General features: G+C 32.9%; 1 protein-coding gene and 1 non-coding gene across 9 annotated transcripts in view; one reads left to right on the top strand and one right to left on the bottom strand.

Annotated features, from left to right (window-relative positions):
- The window catches only part of ZMYM4 (zinc finger MYM-type containing 4), a 142477-nt gene that overhangs the window by 53902 nt on the left and 67700 nt on the right, over positions 1 to 20875 (top strand). Inside the window, exons 1-3 of one of the 8 annotated variants that reach the window (XM_039850938.1) lie at positions 7964 to 7974; positions 17317 to 17324; positions 19443 to 19448. The exons of the other annotated variants lie outside the window; for them this stretch is intronic. The gene's annotated coding sequence lies outside the window, so the exon portion shown is untranslated. Of the gene's footprint in view, positions 1 to 7963; positions 7975 to 17316; positions 17325 to 19442; positions 19449 to 20875 lie in introns of those variants that run through there. 8 annotated transcript variants of the gene reach the window in all.
- Positions 14995 to 15127, bottom strand: LOC120593339 (small nucleolar RNA SNORA72). Its single transcript, XR_005650345.1, has one exon. It is a non-coding gene; the product is annotated as a small nucleolar RNA SNORA72 (small nucleolar RNA).

Genomic DNA, 20875 nt, shown 5'->3' with positions numbered 1-20875 from the left:
TGGCTGCTGTGGGTTAGGGAGGAGGACAAAAAGACACACTTCTCTACAGCATCAGCTTCTTCAAGAACTTTCCTAGAAACTCAACCTGTATACTTCAGTTTACATTTTATGAAGCTACTCTAACTTGAAAGAAAACTGGAAATTATAGTCCTTTAAATTGAGCACGTTGTTGCCACCAATAAAAGCAAGGTTCAGGAGAATTGTTACTAAATATGAAATCTCTTCCTTAGCAACCCTCTACACAAAGATACTACCATTGTGTCTATTTTACTAGAAAGGAGGAAAATAGTAAAGCTTAGAGAAGGCATTTAGCTTTTAAATAGTGTAATCAGGATTTTAATATAGGTTTACCTAACTCTAAAGCTCCTCCTTTTAAATCTTAGGTTACCTGTTTTTGAACTGCCCCCTAGTTCACTGGAATTACAGGTTTTTAAGAATAATAATATTTTGCTAGAAATAAAGGAATAATTTGTAAAGTAACTCAGAAATATTTAGTGAGTATTAACCAAGTTTTTGTGGCGGCTTATGGAGTATCAGCATCAATTTGTAATTATATCTGTCATGTCAATGCAGTCCAGTTTTTAAAAGAACTAAGTTTAGCAGGTTTTTTTGTTTTGTTTTGACTCCAGAATTACTTAAAAATTTCTGTTTACATGGTCTGTTGCTGAGTGTTATTTGGGTCCTTCCAACATCGGGAAGGAATATCTTCATGAAAATGTTGAAAACCAAAACCTAGTCTTTAGGATATTAACATCGGCACAAAATTGAGATGACCTTAACTAAAAACACCTTACCATTCTCAAGAATGTTTTAGTTTATTAAAGAAAAAACAATCTTTTTGAATTAAATTACATAATTTTAATGAATACAATGGATCGGTTTTTGCTTTTTCTTTATATTGCTAGAAGGTATATATTTTTGCAAACAATTTACAGCTATATTTTAAGATTATTATCTTTAAAATTGAGTGGTTGCAGGAAACTTTGACAACTTAAAGGAAGATATAAGTTGTTGAATGTATATTTTAGTTTAGGTTGAACAGTAGTATAAGAGACTGGTAAAGTGTGAAAGTATATTGTGAATGTTTGAATATAAGGTGATGCCAAATACAAGGCTCTCATGCATTTTCTGAATGAAAAGATTTAAAAAGTAAAAATTTTACCATCTAGAATACATGTCCTCTTAGACATAGGGATGAAATTCAGATATCTATTGTTCATTTATTAATTTAGTTACATACATAATAAAACCCTTTATTTTAAATAATATTAACTTGGAAAATACTGCTTTTCTCCTAGTGATTTTGTGAAAGGATTTTTAAGTACATAAAATGCATATTTTAGAAATTTGACTTTGTCATCACTATCGTCACTTTTTAAGTCAGTTAACAGTTTTCTGCTGTCTAAATTGTTTGAGATAAAACAGTTTTAATTTGCATTATGCTTACTGATGTGTTCTGCTTAATAAACCACTTCAAACTTAGTTGTGCAAAACAACAATTTTGTCATGTTCTTGGATTCTGTGGCTCATTTTCAGAAAGGGTATACTGGAGATACCTTATTTTTGCTCCACAATGTCTTGAGTCTTGGCAGGGAAGATAAGAAAAGCTCAGTGGCTTGGTGTTGGAATAATCCGGAAATTATTCTCTCAGGTCTAGTTTGGGCTAGGTGACTAAAAGACTGAGACTGACGACTTGAGCACCTATACAAGGTTTCCTTATTGCCTTGCCTTTTTCAGAACATGATGGACTCAGAGTAGTTGGACTTTTTTTTTTTTTCCTTTCAATAGTGACTCAGGACTCTAAGCAAAAAAGTAATTCAAATAAGGCAGAAGCTGCATTTTTTCTAACCTAGCTTCAAAAGTCACACAGCATCACTTCCACCACATTCTTTTTGCTACAAGCAAATCTCAAACCTGCCCAGATTTCAGAAGAGGAGCTAGAACTCAGTTCTTCGTAGAAGAAGGGTCAAGGTCATATTGTAAGGAAAGCATATAGATGGGAGATGCAGTTGCAGCCATATTTGAAAAATAAAATCTCTTGTCACAGCATATAATCCTGTCATAGGATATTTTATTCTAAACCAGAAGATGGCTTTAAGAAAAAAAATCGTTCTGTTGGTCTGTATTTGTATCTTCACAACATTAACTACTTCCTATATATAAACAGAGCTGCATGAATCTGATCATGTATTATTTTTTAAGAGTAACTTTTTGATTTTTCTTTTGGCTTAGCCTCTCCTTTCCATATCATCGGCCCTCTCCTCCCTCATAACCCATGTCAACCTACCTATTTTTGTAGGTAGCCTTCCATGTTTTTCTCCATGCTCACAAAATCATCATATACACACGTGTATACAGATATACATATATAAGGATTTTGAAAGTTTTTATTTTTCATTTAACAAATGGGATTATCACATACATACAGTTCTCCACTTCTCTCACTCAACTGGGATAAGTCCAACGATTACAGTATAAGATTCCATGATTGAGATGTACAGTAAGTCTTTTTTTTTCTTGTTTTTAGGCATTCATGTTGTTTTAGTTTTTTTGGCCATGATAAATAATGATGCATTAAAAAAATCCCTTAATGTATGTCTGTATGTTAGTGGTTTTGTATCTGTTGATAGATTATAGACAGTGGAAATTATGGGGTAAAGGGTTTGTGTAATTTTAATAAGTATTGCTGGCCTGCTTTTCAAAAAGGCTTTAATGCCTTACATTCCCACCAGGCTTGCTTAAGAACACCTCCCCCTGTCACATCTATCAGATTGCCAAACATGAAGAAGAAATATATACACTTACATATGTATAATATACACTTATATCTCTTCTTCATGTTTGGCAGTCTGATAGATGTGAAATATCACAATGTTAACTTTAATTTGCATTTTCTTAACTCTTATTGAATTTGAATTTAAGCAGCTTTTAATAAGTCGAACAGTTGTATTGGCACCTGTATTATCTAATCATAACTATTTATTAAATAAATGAATAGCCTTTCCCCATTTCTTAAAGTATTTTTATGCCAAGTTGTAGGCTTGTTTTATATTGTAATAATAGTTGTTAAGGTGAGTAACAGTAAGCATGATAAAGGATAATTCCGAAAGAAGATTCATTTAAAAAGATAAGATAATCAGTTGGTCATTTAGAAAATTTAACTTTTAGAATACATAGCTTAAAGTTCTTTTGATAATGTAGTAAGGGGTTTTGATTTCATTTGTTTGTTTTTTCCTAAACAAATATTTTTAACAAAAATTTGATTTTTTTAACATAAGCGTTTTCAGTCTTGGTTGAAAAAGTTTTCCTTACACTTTGATTGTATGCTATTCTAGAGTTCCTTGGAATATTTAGAAAACTATTTTTATAGAGTATTAAACACAAAATATAACATGTGAGATATTTAAAACACCACCACCAGCAAACCTTGGCTTCACCACCCAGCTTTAAAAAAATGTATGTTATCACACCAATTTTGTTCTCCTCTTCAAATAGCCATTTTCCTGAATTTTGCTTATTTCTTTATTTTTCTTTATAGTTTCTACCATATTTACATTATTAATACATTGTTTAGTTTGCTTGTTTAATGAACTGTATTTTTTTGAATTATATTGTACGCGTTACCACTTCCTTTATTCTCGTATTTCTGATAGTTGACTATATCATGCATCAATACAGTGGACTATCAGAAATACATAAGCATTGCTCTTATTCATCACTGATGTATGGTAATTCGTTGGATAAATATATTACAATTTTTATTTTAAATTGTGGTAAACACATAATGTAAAATTTACCATCTTAACCAGTTTTTAGTATACAGTTCCGTACGTGTTAAGTACATTCACATTGCCGTGCAGTAGGTCTCTAGAACATTTTCATCTTGCAAAACTGAAATTCCTATGCCAATTGAATAAAAATTGCCTTTGCCCTTCGAGGTTCATCCATGTTATAATATGTGTTAAAATTTTCTTCCTTTCTGTGGCTGAGTAATACTCCATTTTATGGATATACTACATTTTTGTTTATTCATCCCTTGATGAGCATTTGAGTTGCTCCCACATCTTAGTTATTGTTTATAATGCTGCAGTGAACATGGGTGTGCAAATATCCCTTCAAGATTATGCTTTCATTTGTCTTGAATATATACCCAGAAATGGGATTGCTGGTTCATGCCATTATATTTTAAATTTTTCAAGAAACTGCCATAGTGTTTTTAGTAGTGGCTGCACTATTTTGTACCATACCAACAGTACACAAGTTTCTCCAGTTTTTCCACATCCTTGCTAACACTAGTTCTAATGGGTGTGAAGTGATCTTATTGTAGTTTTGATTTGCGTTTTTCTAATAATTAGTGATACTGAGTTTCTTTTCAAATGTTTGTTGACCATTTGTATATCTCCTTTGAAGAAGTGTGTGTTCAAATTCTTTGCCCATTTTTGAATCGGGTTACTTGTTTGTTGATTTTGTTGATTGGTCTTTATTCTAGATATTAACCTCTTATCAGATGTATAATTTGCAAATATTTTCTCCAATTTTGTATGTTGCCTTTTTACTTGATAATTTTTTTTAATGTGCAAAAGTTTTAAAGATGCGATGTAGTCCCATTTATTTATTTTTGTTTTTGTCGCTTGTGTTTTTGGTGTCATATCCAAGAAATTGCCAAATCCAATGTCATGAAGCTTTCCCCCTGTGTTTTCTTCTAGAAGTTTTATAGTTTTAGGTTTTATTTAAAAAAACATATCAATTTAAAATTTCACTTTACTATCTGTATACTTCTTGAGGTTTCTAGTTTCTCTATTATACATCTTTCCTCTACAGACATTCTTATATATGTTTTCTAATATATACCAGAAAGTACAATGTATTGAATTTAGTGTAAAATCTATTTCTTAAGGTGGTTCTCTGTCAAAAACAAGTTTAAAGTCTGTTGCTTTAGAGCAGGGATTGGCAACTTTTCTCTCACCAGATAGTATTTTAGGCTTATATATCATACTGTCTCTGTTGCAACAACACAGCTATTCCTTTGTGGCATTAAAGCAGCCATAGACAATACATAAAGGAATGAATGTGTTTGTTTCCAATAAAACTTTATGGAGGCTAAATTTTGAATTTAATTTAATAACATTTCCATGCATCAGGAAAGATTTTTCTTTTGATTTTTTTTTTTTAACCATTTAAAAATGTGAAAATCATTCCTTGCTTCTGGGTTATACAAAACTAACAGATGGCTTCTAAACTTAGCAGGTAGTCATAGTTTACCTTTCCCAACTCTAGGTTACATATGGGGAGGTGGTTGTTCAGGGCTAGGGTGTGTACATTCTCAGCTTTACTAGAAATGCAAAACTTATTTTCTTAAGTAGTTTTATTCATTTACACTTCTACCATTGGTTAGCATTTTGGTCATTAGGCATCTGGCCAACAGTTAATATTCATACTTCTAAATTTTGTCAATATAGAAGGTATAACATGGAATTCATTTTTTTTAAATTGGATTTCCCTCGTTATTGATGTATTCAAATCTTTTTTCATGTTTATTGGCCCTCTCAGATTCCTTTTTTGCAAAAGGACTGTTTAATTATATCTGTTGCCCACTTGCTATTGGGTTGTTGGTCTTTTCTTAATTGTAGGGGTACTCTAAATATTATGAAGAATAAACTTGTCAGTTTAGATATGGCAAATAACTTCTAATTCATGACTTGTCTTTATAAAGTCTTTGCATAAGCAGAAATTAATTTTAATATAGTTGAATGATAAATATATCAAATGAAAAGATGAATTGGTTAACATATGGCAGCACAATTAGCCACTCATCTGAAAAAAAGTAGACCTCAGTCTTATCCTACATCCTTGGTTTGCTTTTTTTAATTTTTATTTTTATTTATTTTTTACATTTAGGAACATCTTTCCTAGGCTAAGGTCAGAAAGACTTCTTATGTTATTTCCTAAAATGTTCGTTGGTTTTACCTTTTACATGTAACCCTTGAATTATCCAGGATTTAACTTTTATGGCTTAGATTAAGGAATTGATTTTATTTTTTTCCATAATGCTAAGAAATTGTCTCACCACCATTTATCAAACACAACTTCCTTTTCCCAGTGATCTACAAAGTTATTCTATAATCTACAAAGTTATTCTGTGTCTTTGGGCTTTTTCCCCTCACGTTCTCAGTTAATGTTCCATTGGACTATTTATTCCTGTGCCAGTACCATGTTGTTTTAGTTAATTATTTATATAATGTCTTGATAATCTAATGGTTCTCATCTCTCCCTGAAAATTGTTCTTCAGGAATATTTTGCCTAATCTTGCCACTATTTGTTTCAGAAATATCTCGCCAAGTCCCTAACAAAACAAAATCAGATAACAACAATCTTGTTGGGAATTTGGTTGGAATTGTCTTGAATCTATAAATTGAGAGAGAGAATTGGCATGTTTATGATATTGAGTTTTCTTATCTATGAACTTGATACCGTTTATTGAAATCTTTAATGCCTTTCAATAAAATTTTATAATCTATTCTAAAGGATTATTTAAGGTTTTTCATTTTATATTTTAGCATTTAAGTCTTATTTAATTGAAATTTATTTTTGGATGTAGGATAAGATTGGGGTCTACTTTTTTACAGGTGAGCGGCTGTTGTCTTGCCATATGTTAAATAATTCATCTTTTCATCTACATAATTAATGTTTTTATAACTGAACTGAATTGGCAGCACTGAGATATATTTCAGTTCTATATATGTGAGAATCACTTTTTGGAATTTCTGTTACATTCTATCCTACATATTTATATGTATTTATATGTTAGTTAATAGTAAATATTAATATTTGCTTCTGTTACCAGTGTCATTGATTTTATTTGTATTGTTATTAGAAATATTTCAGTATTATATATTTATTGACTTTGGGGTATAGACATTTATCTTCTATGTCAAGCCACTGTCTTAGTTTTATTTTTTGTTAAAGATCTTCTTTAAGTTATCCTTCTAAATTTTAACATGATTTTATTCAGTTTTCAAAAATACTCTGTTGGAATTCTAATCGAAAATACGCAGATTTGTATCACTTTTGGAAGAATCGATATTTTTATTATATTTTTCTATTTGGGAACAGACTACATCTTATCAATAGATTTTGTTTTATGCCATTCATTTAAGTTCTATAGCTGTTTTCAAGTAATATATATTGTGCCATTCTTGTATCATTTGTGCTTAACTATCTTGTCACCTTTGCAAATGGAGTATTTTTAAAAATATTATTTCTAGATTCTTATTGCAAGAACAGTCTAGCTATCTTACTGAATTCTCTTATGAAATCTGGTGGTCTTTTAAAATTTGAGTCTGTAGTTATTTAGACAGAAAACCATTTCAACTAAAAATATTTCATTTCTTTTTCCCAGTGACTGCTCACATTACATAATTTACTGTTTTTGTTAAAACTTGTAAGATTACACTTTCTGATTCCAGTTAAATAGCGCTCATATTTTGTCATTTAGGGCTAACTATTGTTGGTTTCTGTCACTTAGGCTTAGGCTTTATTACGGTTTTTAAATTCCCATTTAACCTTGAGAAATGGCTGAAGAATATTAGTATTTATCTGTTGCTGGATTAAATTTGCTAATATTTTGTTAAGAATTTTTCTGAAAAAGTTTGTATAAATGGAATTATAGCTTCATTAAGTGTTTTTTAAAAAATTTATTTATATGTTAGTTTCAAGTATACAGTACATTGTTTAGACATCTATATAGTTCATAAAACAATCCCTACAACTGCTCCCTCTCTCCCCTGGCCCTCCACCTAGCCATCATATTAATGCTAACTGCATACCCTCTGCCGTGTTCCCCATCCCTGTGACCAACTATCAACTACTACTAATTTGTACTTCTTTAACCATTTCACCCCATTCTCCCAGCCCCCCAACTGCCCTCCCCTCTGTCACCATATTGTCCACTATATTTGAGTCTGTTTTTGATTAGTTTGTTCTTTTTGTTCCTTAGATTCCTCATATAAGTGAAATTATATGGTATTTACCTTTCTCTGTCTGACTTATTTCACTCAGCATAATAACCTCTAGGTCCATCCATGTTGTTGCAAATGGTAGGATTTCATTTTTTTAATGGCTGAGTAATATTCCATTGTATATATGAACCATCATTTCTTTATTCTATCATCTGTTGATGGGCATTTATGTTGCTTCCATATCTTGGCTATTATAAATTGTGCTGCCATGAATATTGGAGTGCATAGATCTTTACAAATTACTGTTTTGATTTATTCCTTTGGATAAATCCCCAGAAGTGCAGTTGCTGGGTCAAAAAAGTATATCCATTTTAAATTTTTTGAGAAACCTCCATATTGTTTTCCATAGTGGCTGTACCAGTTTGCAATCCCACCAGCAATATATGAGGGTTTGTTTCCTTTTCTCTGCATCCTGGCGAACACTTGTTGTTTTTTGATTTATTGATCATAGCCATTCTGACAGGTGAGAGGTGACATCTTACTGTGGTTTTAATTTGCATTCTCTGATGGTTAGCGACCTTGAGCATCTTTTTATATGTCTGTTAGCCATCTGTATTTCCTCTTTGGATAAGTATCTGTTCAGGTCTTCTGCCCATTTTTTAATTGGATTGTTTTTTTTGTTGTTGAGTTGTATAAATTTTTATAAATTTTAGATATTAACCCCTTATCAGATGTATCATTATCAAATATCTTCTCCCAAACAGTCAGTTGTCTTTTGTTTTGTTGATAGTTTCCTTTGCTGTACAAAAACTTTTTAGTTTGATGTAGTCCCATTTAATTTTTCTTTTGTTTCCCTTGCCCGAGGAGATATATCTGAAAATAAATTCCTGTTAGTAATATCAGAGAGTTTACTGCCTATGTTTTTTTTTGCATGTATCTGTTCAGTTTTTCCCGACACTATTTATTGAAGAGACTGTCTTTACCTCATTGTATATTCTTACCTCCTTTGTCATATATTAAGTGAGCATATAGGCGTCAATTTATTTCTGGGCTCTATTCTATTCCATTGGTCAATGTATCTGTTTTTATGTCAGTACTATGTTGTTTTGATTACTGTAGCCTTGTAATGTAGTTTGATATCAGGTAGTGTGATACTTCCAACTTTGTTCATTCTTAAGATTGCTGTGGCTATTCGGAGTTTTTTATGGCTCCATATAAATTTTAGGATTATTTGTTCTAGATCTCTGAAAAATGCCATTGGTATTTTGATAGGGATTGCATTGAATCTATAGATTGCTTTGGGTAGTATGGCCATTTTAAAGATGTTGATTCTTCCTACCTATAAACACAGTATATGATCCCATTTATTTGTATCTTCTTCAATTTCTTTTTTCAATGACTTATAATTTTCTGAAAACAGGTCTTTTACCTTCTTGGTTAATTTGATTCCCAGGTATTTTGTAAATTGTAAATGGATTGTTTTTTTAATTTCTCTTTCTGAAAGTTTATCATTGGTGTATAAAAATGCCCTTGACTTCTGAATATTTATTTTGTAACCTGTTACTTTACTGAATTCATTGATCAGTTCTAACAGTTTTTTGGTGGAATCTTTAGGGTTCTCTCTCTATATTATCATGTCATTGGCAAATAATTACAGTTTTACTTCTTCCTTTCCAATTCTGATGCCTTTTATTTCTCTTTCTTGTGTTATTGCTGTGGCTAACACTTCCAATACAGTGTTGAAGAGGAGTGATGAAAGTGGGCATCCTTTTCTTGTTCCTGATCTTAAAGAAAATGCTTTTAGCCTTTCCCTATTGAGTATGATATTAGCTATAGGTTTGTCATATGGCCTTTATTATGTTGAGGCTTGTTCCCTCTATTCCCACTTTGCTGAGAGTGTTTATCATAAATGGATGCCGGATTTTGTTGAACACTTTTTCTGTATCTATTGATATGATTATATGGTTTTTATCTTTCGATTTGTTAATGTGGTGTATCATATTAATTGATTTGCAGATATTGTACCAGCCTTGCATCCCAGGAATAAATCCAACTTGATCATGGTATATGATATTTTTAATGTATTGCTGAATTTGGTTTGTTAATATTTTATTAAGGATTTTTGCATTAATGTTCATAAGAAATAGTGGCCTACAGTTTTCTTTTTTTGTCATTTCTTTGTCTGGTTTTGGAATCAAGGTAATGGTGGCCTCATAAAAGGAGTTAGGGAGCCTTCCCTCTTCTTGAATTTCTTGGAATAGTTTGAGAATAGGTGATAATTCTTTGAATGTTTGGTAAAATTTGCTTTTGAAGCCATCTGGTCCAGGACTTTTGGGAAGTTTTTGATTACTGATTCTATTTCATTGATGGTAATCGGTCGGTTCAGATTTTCTGTTTCTTCTCGACTCAGCCTTGGGAAATTCTGTGTTTTAGGAATTCGTCCATTTCTTCCAGATTGTCCAATTTGTTGGCATATAATTGCTTGTAGTATTTTCTTATGATCCATTGTATTTCTGTAGAGTCCGTGGTTATTTCTCCTTTTTCATTTCTGATTTTATTTATTTGAGTACTCTCTCTTTTTTCTTTGATGAGTCTGGCTAAGGGTCTGTCAATTTTGTTTATCCTTTCATAGACCAGTTCTTGGTTTCATCAATTTTTTGTATTGTTTTTCTAGACTCTATTTCATTTATTTCTGCTCTGATCTTTATTATTTCCTTCCTTCTATTCATTTTGGGCTTTGTTTGCTGTTCTTCTTCTAGTTCTTTTAATTGTAAGATTAGATTGTTTATTTGAGCTTTTTCTTGTTTCTTGAGGTAGGCTTGTATTGCTGTTAATTTCCCTCTTAGGACTGCGTTCGCTATATCCCATAAATTTTGAGTCATGTTTTCATTTTCATTTGTCTCTAGGTATCTTTTGATTTCTTCCTTGATCTCATTAATAACTCATTCATTGTTTAGTAGCATGTTATTTAGCCTCCATGTGTTTGTGTTTTTTCCAGTTTTTTTCTTGTAGTTGATACCTAGTTTCGTACCATTGTGATCAGAGAAGACAGTTGATATGATTTCATTCTTTTTAAATTTATTGAAACTTGATTTGTGTCCTAACATGTGGTCTGTCCTTGAAAATGTTCCATGTGCATTTGAGAAGAATGTATATTTTGCTGCTTTGGGGTAAAATGCTCTGAAAATATCTGTTAAATCCATCTATTCCAGTGTGTCTTTTAAGCTCATTGTTTTTTTGTTGATTCTTTACCTGGAAGATCTGTCCATTGGTGTCAATGGGTGTTAAAGTCTCCTACTATGAGTGTATTACCATTGATCTCTCCTTTTATGTCAGTCAGTCATTGCTTTATGTATGTAGGTGTTCCTATGTTAGGTGTATTATATGTTTACTAGGGTTATGTCCTCTTGATTTATCGATCCCTTTATTATTTTGTAATGTCTTTTTTTGTCTCATTATAGCCTTTGTTTTAAAGTCTGTTTTATCTGATATAAGTATTGCTACTCTGGCTTTTTTTTCATTTCTGTTTACATAAAACATCTTTTTCCATCTCTTTCCTTGCAGTCTGTGAGTGTCGTTTGATCTTGGTCTTTTGTAGACAGCATATGCACGGGTTTTGTTTTCTTATCCATTCAGTTACCCTATGTCTTTTGATTGGAGCATTTATTCTGTATACATTTAAAGTGATTACTGATAGGTTCATTGTTACTGCCATTTTGTTATTCATATTTGTTACTTCTATTTTCTTTTTTACTCCTCTTTTTAGAGAAGACCCTTTAACATTTCTTATAATACTGACTTCTTGATGATGAATTCCTTAAGCTTTTTTCTGTCTGGGAAGCTCTTTATCTCACTTTCCATTTTAATTGAAAGCGTTGCTGGAGAGAGTATTCGTGGTTGTAGATTCTTGTTTTTCATAACTTTGACTATTTCTTGCCATTTTCTTTTGGCCTGCAAAGTTTTCATTGCAAAATCAGCAGACATTCTTATGGGGGTTCCCTTGTAAGTAACCAGCTTCCTTTCTCTTGCTGCTTTTAAGATTCTCTCTTTGTCTTTGACCTTTGGCATTTTAAGTATGATGTGTCTTGGGGGTCTGTTTGAATTCCTCTTGTTTGGGACTCTTTGTGCTCCCTGAACTTGTATGTCTAATTCCTTTGCCAGGTTAAGGAAGTTTTCTGTCATTATTTCTTCAAATAGAGTTTCGATCCCTTGCTCTCTCTCTTCCTCTTCAGGTACTCCTATGATTCGGATAGTTTTTATGCTTCCTATTGTCTCAGAGGTCTCTTAAACTATCCTCATTTTTTAAAATTCTTTTTCTTTTTATTGTTCTGATTGGGTGTATTCTGCTACCTTGTCTTCCAGTTTGTTGATTCGATCTTCTGCTTCATCCAATCTACTGTTGAATCCTTCTAGTGTATTCTTCATTTCAGTTATTGTATTCCTCATTACTGTCTTTTTTTTTTTTTTTTTTATTCTGTTGAGTTTCTCATTGTGCTCATCCATTCTCCCCATAAATTCGTTGAACATCCTAATAACCATTATTTTGAAATCTGTCTCTGGTAGGTTGCTTGCCTCCATTTCACTTAGCTTATTATCTGGAGTTTTCTCCTGTTGTTTCATATGTGGCATCTTTCTTTGTTCTTTCATTTTATTATCCTCTCTGTGTTCATTTCTATGTGTCAGGAATATTTTTTTGTTTTTTGACCTTGGCCAGATGGCCTAATGTGGAAAGTGTCTTATGTGGCCCAATGGCGCACTCTCACTGATCCCTTATGCTGGGGGCTCTGGACATGATCTTTTTTTGGGTTGTGTGTGATCTTCTGTTGTCTCCAAGCCTTTATTATTGTTAGTGGATCAGTGGATGGGATTAATGCTCAGGCTGACTAATTGTAGGAATTGGCTGCACCCACAGGGTAAGAGTTGTTGTGTGGAGGCTGACCCCACTGAATGGGATTTGCTCTAGCAAGCTTGTGTACTTGTTGCAGCCACCCTTTGTGTGTATCACAAATGGGACTAGTCAGGAGTTGGTCCATTGTGGTCTGGTGCCAGCCTCCAGATGTGTTGGTTTTGTGGCCCCTTGGGAGAGGCTACCCTGTAGGTCAACGTCAGCCACTGCTTTTAATTGCTCAGGGCTACCTGGTGAGAACTACAAAGTGATCCATGGTTGTTGCCTATGCTGAATGGGCTTCGATGTGGCTCCTTTATATCATCAGACATAGGTGTTAAGATCAGCTGGATTTCAGGTGATTCTCCACGTTGATTATTTTGTTATTTGGTTGTAATTTCAGTGTGGACCATTGCCAAAGTACTAAGATTTGAATGCCACAATACAAACTGATTCATGTTTTTGTCCATTAATGGTCTGTGGCTTTCTTTAAATGAAGTCCATGTTAGAGTCCATAGTCATCAGTGTTCTGCAAAAATGTCCGGGATCCAACGTTCTAGGAGGACCAGAGACGCTCGGCCCATTAAGTGTTTTATAGAATTCACCAGTAAAACTATATGGGCTTGGAGATTTTTGGTTTTCTTTGGATCAGTATCCAGAAGCGTAATTGCTGTATTGCAAGGCAGCTCTTGTTTTAATTTTTTGAGGTGTCTCTATACTGTTGTTTTCCATAGTGGCTGCACTAACTTAGAATCCCACTAACAGTGTACAAGGATTCTCTTTTCTCCACATCCTCACCAGCAGTTGTTATTTGTTGATTTATTGATGATAACCATTCTTCTGACTGGTGTGAAATGATATTTCATTGTGGTTTTAATTTGCATTTTTCTAATGATTTGTGACGTTAAGCATCTTTTCATATATCTCTTGGCCATCGGTATGTCCTCTTTGGGGAAATGTCTATTCAGATCCTCCGCCCATTTTTTAATCGGATTGTTGTTTTTGGTGTTCAGTTGTATGGATTTTTTATATATTTAGGATATTAACTCCTTATCATATGTATCATTGGTGACTATCTTATCCCATTCAGTAGGTTGTCTTTTCGTTTTGTTGATGGTTTCCTTTGCTGTGGAAAAACTTTTTAATTTGATGTAGTCCCATTTATTTTCTTCTTTTGTTTTTCTTACCTGAGGAGACATCCAAGAAGATGTTGGTAAAAGCGATGTCAAAGAGTTTACTGCCTCTGTTTTCTTCTAGGATGTTTATGGTTTCAGGTCTTACATTTAAGCCTGTAATTCGTTTTGAGGCTATTCCTGCATATGGTGTAAGAAGGTGATCCAGTTTCTTTCTTTCTTTCTTTTTTTTTGCATGTATCTGTCTAGTTTTCCCAGCACCACTTATTGAAGAGACTGTCTTTACCCCATTGTATTTCCTTGCCTCTTTTGTTGTAAATTAATTGATCACATAAGTGAGAATTTATTTCTGGGCTTTCTGTTCTATTTCATTGATCTGCATATCTGTTTTTATGCCGGTAAGTACCATACTGTTCTGATTATTGTAGCTTTATAGTATTGTTTGATATCAGAGAGCATGATACCATCCACTTTGTTCTTTCTCACAATTTCTTTGGCAATTTGAAATCTTTTATGGTTCCATATAAGTTTTAAGATTAGTTATTCTGATTCTGAGAAGAATGCCATTAATAGGGGTTGCATTGAGTGTGTATATTGCTTTAAGTAGTAAGGACATTTTAACAATATTATTCCTTCTAATCCATGTACAAGATAGAGCCTTCCATATTTGTATCTTTAGTGTCTTATTGTTTTCACAGTACAGGTCTTTCACCTTTTGGTTAAATTTATTCCTAAATATTTTTTATGTTTTACATCTTTTTAAATCTTGCTAATATTTAACATTTATGCTAATATTTTAAGCACTTCTGTTTATGAAAGATATTGGTATATAGTTTTCTTTTTTCTTCCTTATTTTTTTTTTTTTTATAATTTATTCAATGGCAGCTGGTAACCATCAGATTAGCAGTGGTTATCTTCAAGTTATTTTACTGGCTGTGCTGTCATTTCTTGAGATTGATCGAAGTCACCTAGAGTCAGACCATTTCCCACTTAAGATGTATCATATAAGTCAGACTTGGTTTATCACCAGCATTTATAAAACCACACCTAGGGAAAGAACTAGGTCTGAGGACACATGCATGGTTCTTAATGTAGCGATTGTTTAGCCTGCCCTGATTATTACGAAATCAAAACAGTGAGAATATTTGCATATAGTTTTCTTTTATTATCCTATCTTCCTCTGGTTTTGATTCCAGGGTAATACTGGCCTCATAAAATTAGTTAGAAGGTATTCTTTTCTCTTGTATTATTTGCCAGAAGAAGTGATGTAAAGTGAGTGGTATTATTTCTTCCTTAAATGTTTTATTTTATTTACTAGTGAAGTCATCTGGGCCTGGCACTATTCAAATTTTCTCTTTCCTCTGTGTCAGTTTTGATAATTTGTACCTTTCCAGGCATTTTCTTTAAGTCAACACAGTCCAATAGAACTTTCTGTAATGATGGAAATATCCTGTACACTGTTAAAGTATACTAGCCGCTTCCTACCTGTGGCATTTGAGTACATGAAGTACGATAAGTGCAGAACTGATGTTTTAATTTTATTTAATTTAAATGGTCACAGGTGGCTGGTGACTTATTGTATTGGACATTACAGATCTAACTGGTCAAATTCACTTCCCTGCTATATATATATACATATATATATATTCACCTGCTATATATATACATACATCTATATGTATGTATATATACATACACTTCCCTGCTATATATATATATATATATATATATATATACACACATATATATACATATATATATTCACCTGCTATATATATACACACATACACACACACACACACATGTATGTGTGTGTGTATATATATATATATTCACCACTGCAAATAGTGCCTGGTACACGGTAGGGGCTTAGTAATTGGTTTTAAATGTTTAATTAATTAAAGGAGTAAGGAGAAGAAACTGACAAGCACTTAGAGTGCACGGGGCTCTGTTCTAAGTGCATTTACATATGCTCATCAACTTAGAATTCGGTTCTCAGCAAAAGTCACTGACTAGATCATCTGATTCCCCAACCGTACAGACAGAGTAACTCCAAGAGCCATCCCTGTGTCCTCCCAGCCCACCCTGTGTACCCAAGTCCACGATCTCAATTCTTTGAGAATCTAGGACTCTTCTCAGTGGAAAGGCAAAGCCAGGAAAGGAAAGACAATCGGAGTCTTTTAAGTTGTGTCAAGTGTGGAGAATGTGAACATGACTGACTCAGCAAAATTTTTTGAGGAACGGTCATGCCGTTTTCTCTGCACCATTTTGCATTCACATCAACAGTGCACAGGGTTCCATTTTCTCCGCATCTTTGCCAACACTTGTTTTCATAGTAGTCAGCCTAATGGTTGTGAGGTGATCTCTCTTCGTAGTTTTGATTTTCATTTTCCTAATGGTTAGTGATGTTCGACATCTTTTTATGTTACCGTTTGCCATTTGTAGTTATCTCTTTTTTAATGGTCATTTTGTCTAGAGGTTTATCAGTTTTCTTTTCAGAAATCTTGCTCTTATTTTTAGTAGTTTTCCTCCACTGTTTTTTCTGTTTTCTGTTACATAGATTTTTCTTTTGTCTTTATTATTCCTTCCTCTACTTTGGGTTTAATTTGATCTAGCTGCTCAAGGTGGTTATTTAGGTCATAGATTTTAGACATTTTTTCTTTCTTAATGGAAATATATAAATCTGTAAGTTTCCCTCTAAGCATTTCTTTTACTGCATGTCTCAAATTTGATAAAAGATATTTGTAAATATCTTTTAATTTTCTTTGTAATTTCTTTGATCAGTGCTGCCTTTTTTTTAAAAAAAGTATTTTGTTTTATTTCTAAATATTTGGAGCTTTTCTAAATGCACTTTTGTTATTGAGTATTGATTTAATCCCATTTTGGGCAAAGTAGATATTCTGTATGACTTCTATTATTTGATATGTTCATCACTTACTATATGATCTGTATTGATGATTGTTCCATGTGTACTGGAAAAAAATATGCGTTCTGCCATTTGGGGCTTAATATTTTATAAATGTCATTATTGCCAGTTGGTTGATAGCACCTTTTCAGGCCTTATATTTTTACTGATTTTCTGACCATTTTTTCAATCAGTTAACTGCCAGAGGAATGTTGAACTCTTCAATTATTATTATGGACTTGTCTATTTTTACTTTTAATTCTGTCAGTTTTCAGTGTTCTTCATTCTTTTGTAGAGATCCAGGTTTCTAAGAGGTATCTTTTTCCTTCCATCTGAAGAGCTTCAACATTTGTTATCATACAAGTCTCTTCTTTCAGCTTTCATCTGAAAGTACTTTTATAGCATCTTCCTTTTTGAAGATTATTTTTGTTATAGAATTCTAGGTTAACAGGAGTTTTTTTTTTCAGCACTCTCATATTCAGTGTATTTGGGAAAAACTTACGTTTTTCAAATACCCATTCTAGCCTGCTTAATATTGTATCACAGATGTGATCTATTCGTTATTTTTCAACCTTTTTCTGTGCTTCTATGTGTGTAATTTATATTGTCCTGTCTTGCTGTTTCATGTTAGTTTCTTCTGTATTGTTTAATGTGCTATTAAATCTATCCAGTTATTTTTTTATTTCCAATATTTTTCAGTTTCGGAGGTTCCTTTTTAAAAAATGTATTTTCTACTTTTCATTAAGTTTGTTTTTCTTTGTGCTAATTCTAATTCTATTATTTCCGGCCTCATTTCTATTGGCTGACTTTTTTCCTCTTTATGGCTCTCATGACCTGCTTTTTCAAATGTGATACTTTTTGATTGGATGCTGGGTATTGTTAATGTTACATTGCTGAGTGTCAGATTATAATTTCTTTAAGGAAGGTTGAATTTTATTCTGATGTGCAGTTAGTTGCTTTGGGTCAGCTTGATCTTTTTGAGACTTATTTTTAAAATCTTGTTAGGGCAGGTCTAAGGCTGACTTTACTTTGGAGTTAGTTTATCTCTACTCTTTACGTGTGACTTTTTAGAGGTCGTCACTGATTCTCCCAGGTGTTTGACAAGATCTCTTTCTTTTTTTTTTCAAATGGACTGTAATGTTTAGAGCATTTTTAGGTTCATAGCAAAACAGAGCAGAATGTACAGAGTTCCCATTACTTCCTACCAGCATAACCTCCCCAACTATCTCGTGTGTGCCTTACTGTTTCACCAAAGAATTTCTAGTGCTTTTTCTTTGGTAGTCTGTCCTGCAGATACCCGCTGCTTCACCTTTCTCAACCTATTGTCTCTTCAATATTTTGAGACTGGTGTGCCCTACTTGAATTTTCCCTCTCTGTACTGGGGTTTGGTAAATGTTCCCAGGCAGAAAGCCCAGGTCAGTCACCTTATTTGTTTCCATTTGCTCAGAAATGACAGTCTTGTGTCGCTTGTTGTCCATACTCTGAGCATATTTGCTTCATATATTTGGTCCAGTTTTTTAGTTATTCAGAGCAGGAGGGTTGTTCTGCTACTAGTAGCCAGCCACAGCTAGAAGTGGAGTTTTATGACCAGTGGATTGTAGCTAGTGCCTAATTTACAATCTCCATGTTATGAATCATTTTGGATTTAACTCAGAAATAGTTCTAAGATAATTTCCCTAAGGGGTTGTCTAGGCCCATTTAGCTCAATATGTGTTTCTAGCATGATGTTAATTGTACTGTGTGAACTATAGTCAGTGATATTACTGTAGGTCATGGTTCAGCAAACTTTCTGTAAAGGACCTGATAGTAAACTTTTAGGCTTTGTTGGGTGTGGCCAACAAATGAGAATATCCCAGATATTCTCCTCCCCTCTCCTTCTTTTGTCTTCTTTCTTATACTCTTAAAAATGTGAAAACTTTTCTCACTTAGCTCAAGGGCTATACTTTGGTCAAGGGCTGTAGTTTACCAGCCCCTCTTATAGATAAAATCGTTTAAGTAGGATTTTTTTTCTTTGTTTAAATCTCTATTGACCATTGTTGCAGATAATGTGAATTACTTAGAATTGGTGTGTCTTGTGTTTAATGAGCTCATGAGAGTAACAAAGAGAAGTTGTTATAAGCTTACTGATGCTGTTGAGGGGGAAAAGTGCAAGTTACTGTTTCTACAGTTTTAAAGCCCTTATAAAATTATTATTTTAACATAAAAAGGGGTGGGATAAAAGTCTTAGTCTAGGACATGAAGAGATCTTTGTTTATCTGAATTGATATGATTCAGCGTTTTTTTTTAATGATTCCTGACTATATTGGACTTCTAACTATTGAACTACGTTCCTGATCTATAGTTTAAAGAGGCTTTTATTATTTAAGAAATTGTATTTTATAGGATAACAATAAATCATCTCTTAGAAATACTTCAATGACAAAACAAAATGTTAATTTAAGCTTTTATTTAAAATGAACCAAGATTATCTTATTTTTATGCCTGTTTGTTTTTGCTTTCTTTGGAGTTTGTGTTTTCTTTTGATTCTTTGTTCTTTTATAAAGAGAGAAAAGCAGCTTCAGAGAATTGTTAGAGAACCATAACTTCTAAAGTTATTATAATTGATATTTCTTTATTTCTGAAAATTATGCTTTGATTTAAAAAATGTATTGGAGGAATTAAGTAATATATTAACAATGAAAGTAACTAACAGCCTTTTCACAGTGTTCATTTATGTGGTAATTGGGTTCCTTAGTTGGTGGTTGTACCTTAAAATGCAATAAAATTAAGGTCGTTACCCTAAAATAAAAATAAAATGATGTTGGAATATAAGTATGCAAGGACTAAGCAGAAGGACAAAGTAAAATTAACTTGACATCATGAAGTTTACTTTATTATCAAACACAAATATTGTACTTAAATTGCTTACAGTAACTCTTCCATTCTCTTTTCACAAAATCTAGTAACCTACCTGCATTGGATTTTATGTACTGATCACATCCCTTGTTGCACAGAGATTTTCCTTCTGAACTCATTAGTTATTCCCTCTTTATTGGATCATTCCCATGAGTTACTACAAGCTATAATAGTCTTCATCTTCAACAAACAAGAAAACAAAAAAAAACCCAAAAAAATAACCAACAAAGAAAGCAACAAAAGTACAAAGTCAGAAAAACTCTTTACTCCAAATTTTAGTCCAGTTTCCACTCATTTTCTTTAATTTAGAGCTAAACTTCTCTAAAAATTTGTACCAAGTTCTCTCCTCAGTCTCTGTTGGCATCACTCTACTCTGGCTTGTGTGTACACTCGCTCATTTTTCCACTGATAAAGCTCTTGTCAAGTTAGAAGTTCATTTCAGCTTTGCCAATATTAATAACCAATTCTCAATCTTTATTTTATATGGTCTTTCATCAGTGTTCATTGTGGTTGGTCACTTTATTATTTATTTTGCTTAGTTTCTGTGACATCTCGGTCACCTTGTTTTTCTCCTACCTCATTGGCTGTTCCATCTTAGTCTCTTCCTGAGTCCTTCTTTTCTACCAGATTTCTAAATGTTGAGGTATTTCAGGACTTTCAGCTTTCTTCCATCTGCAGTGAATAAACTCGCTAGGTGATCTTAACTAGTCCCATGAATTAAAAATATCATTCCTTCATTTACGAGTTCCAAATTTATGTCATTCTTGGCAAGTGTCTCCTCTTTAACTCCTCTTTAATATGTCCAGTTGCCCTGTTGATAATCTTCATTTGAAGATTTAATAAGGTTCTTAAAATTAACAGGTCCAAACCAAACCATTCATCCTATCCCTTTCTCTGTTCCTCTCTCAGTGTTCCCATCTCCAGAAATGGCACCCTGTTGTGTTATCCTTGACTTCTTTCACACTCAGCTTCTCATATATTAGGAAATGCCTCTACTTTCAAAATATACCCAAATCGGACTATTATTTTTCACATCTATCATTACTATCCTTGCCTTGGTCACCATTTTTCTTTGGATTATTGTAGTAGCTTCCTAACT

The sequence above is a fragment of the Pteropus medius genome, unplaced genomic scaffold (assembly GCF_902729225.1).
Source record: "Pteropus medius unplaced genomic scaffold, Ma_sr-lr_union100, whole genome shotgun sequence".
NCBI lineage: Eukaryota > Metazoa > Chordata > Mammalia > Chiroptera > Pteropodidae > Pteropus > Pteropus medius.
The sequence above is the reverse complement of the archived record's forward strand: the minus strand, read 5'-3'. Positions and strand labels throughout refer to the sequence as shown.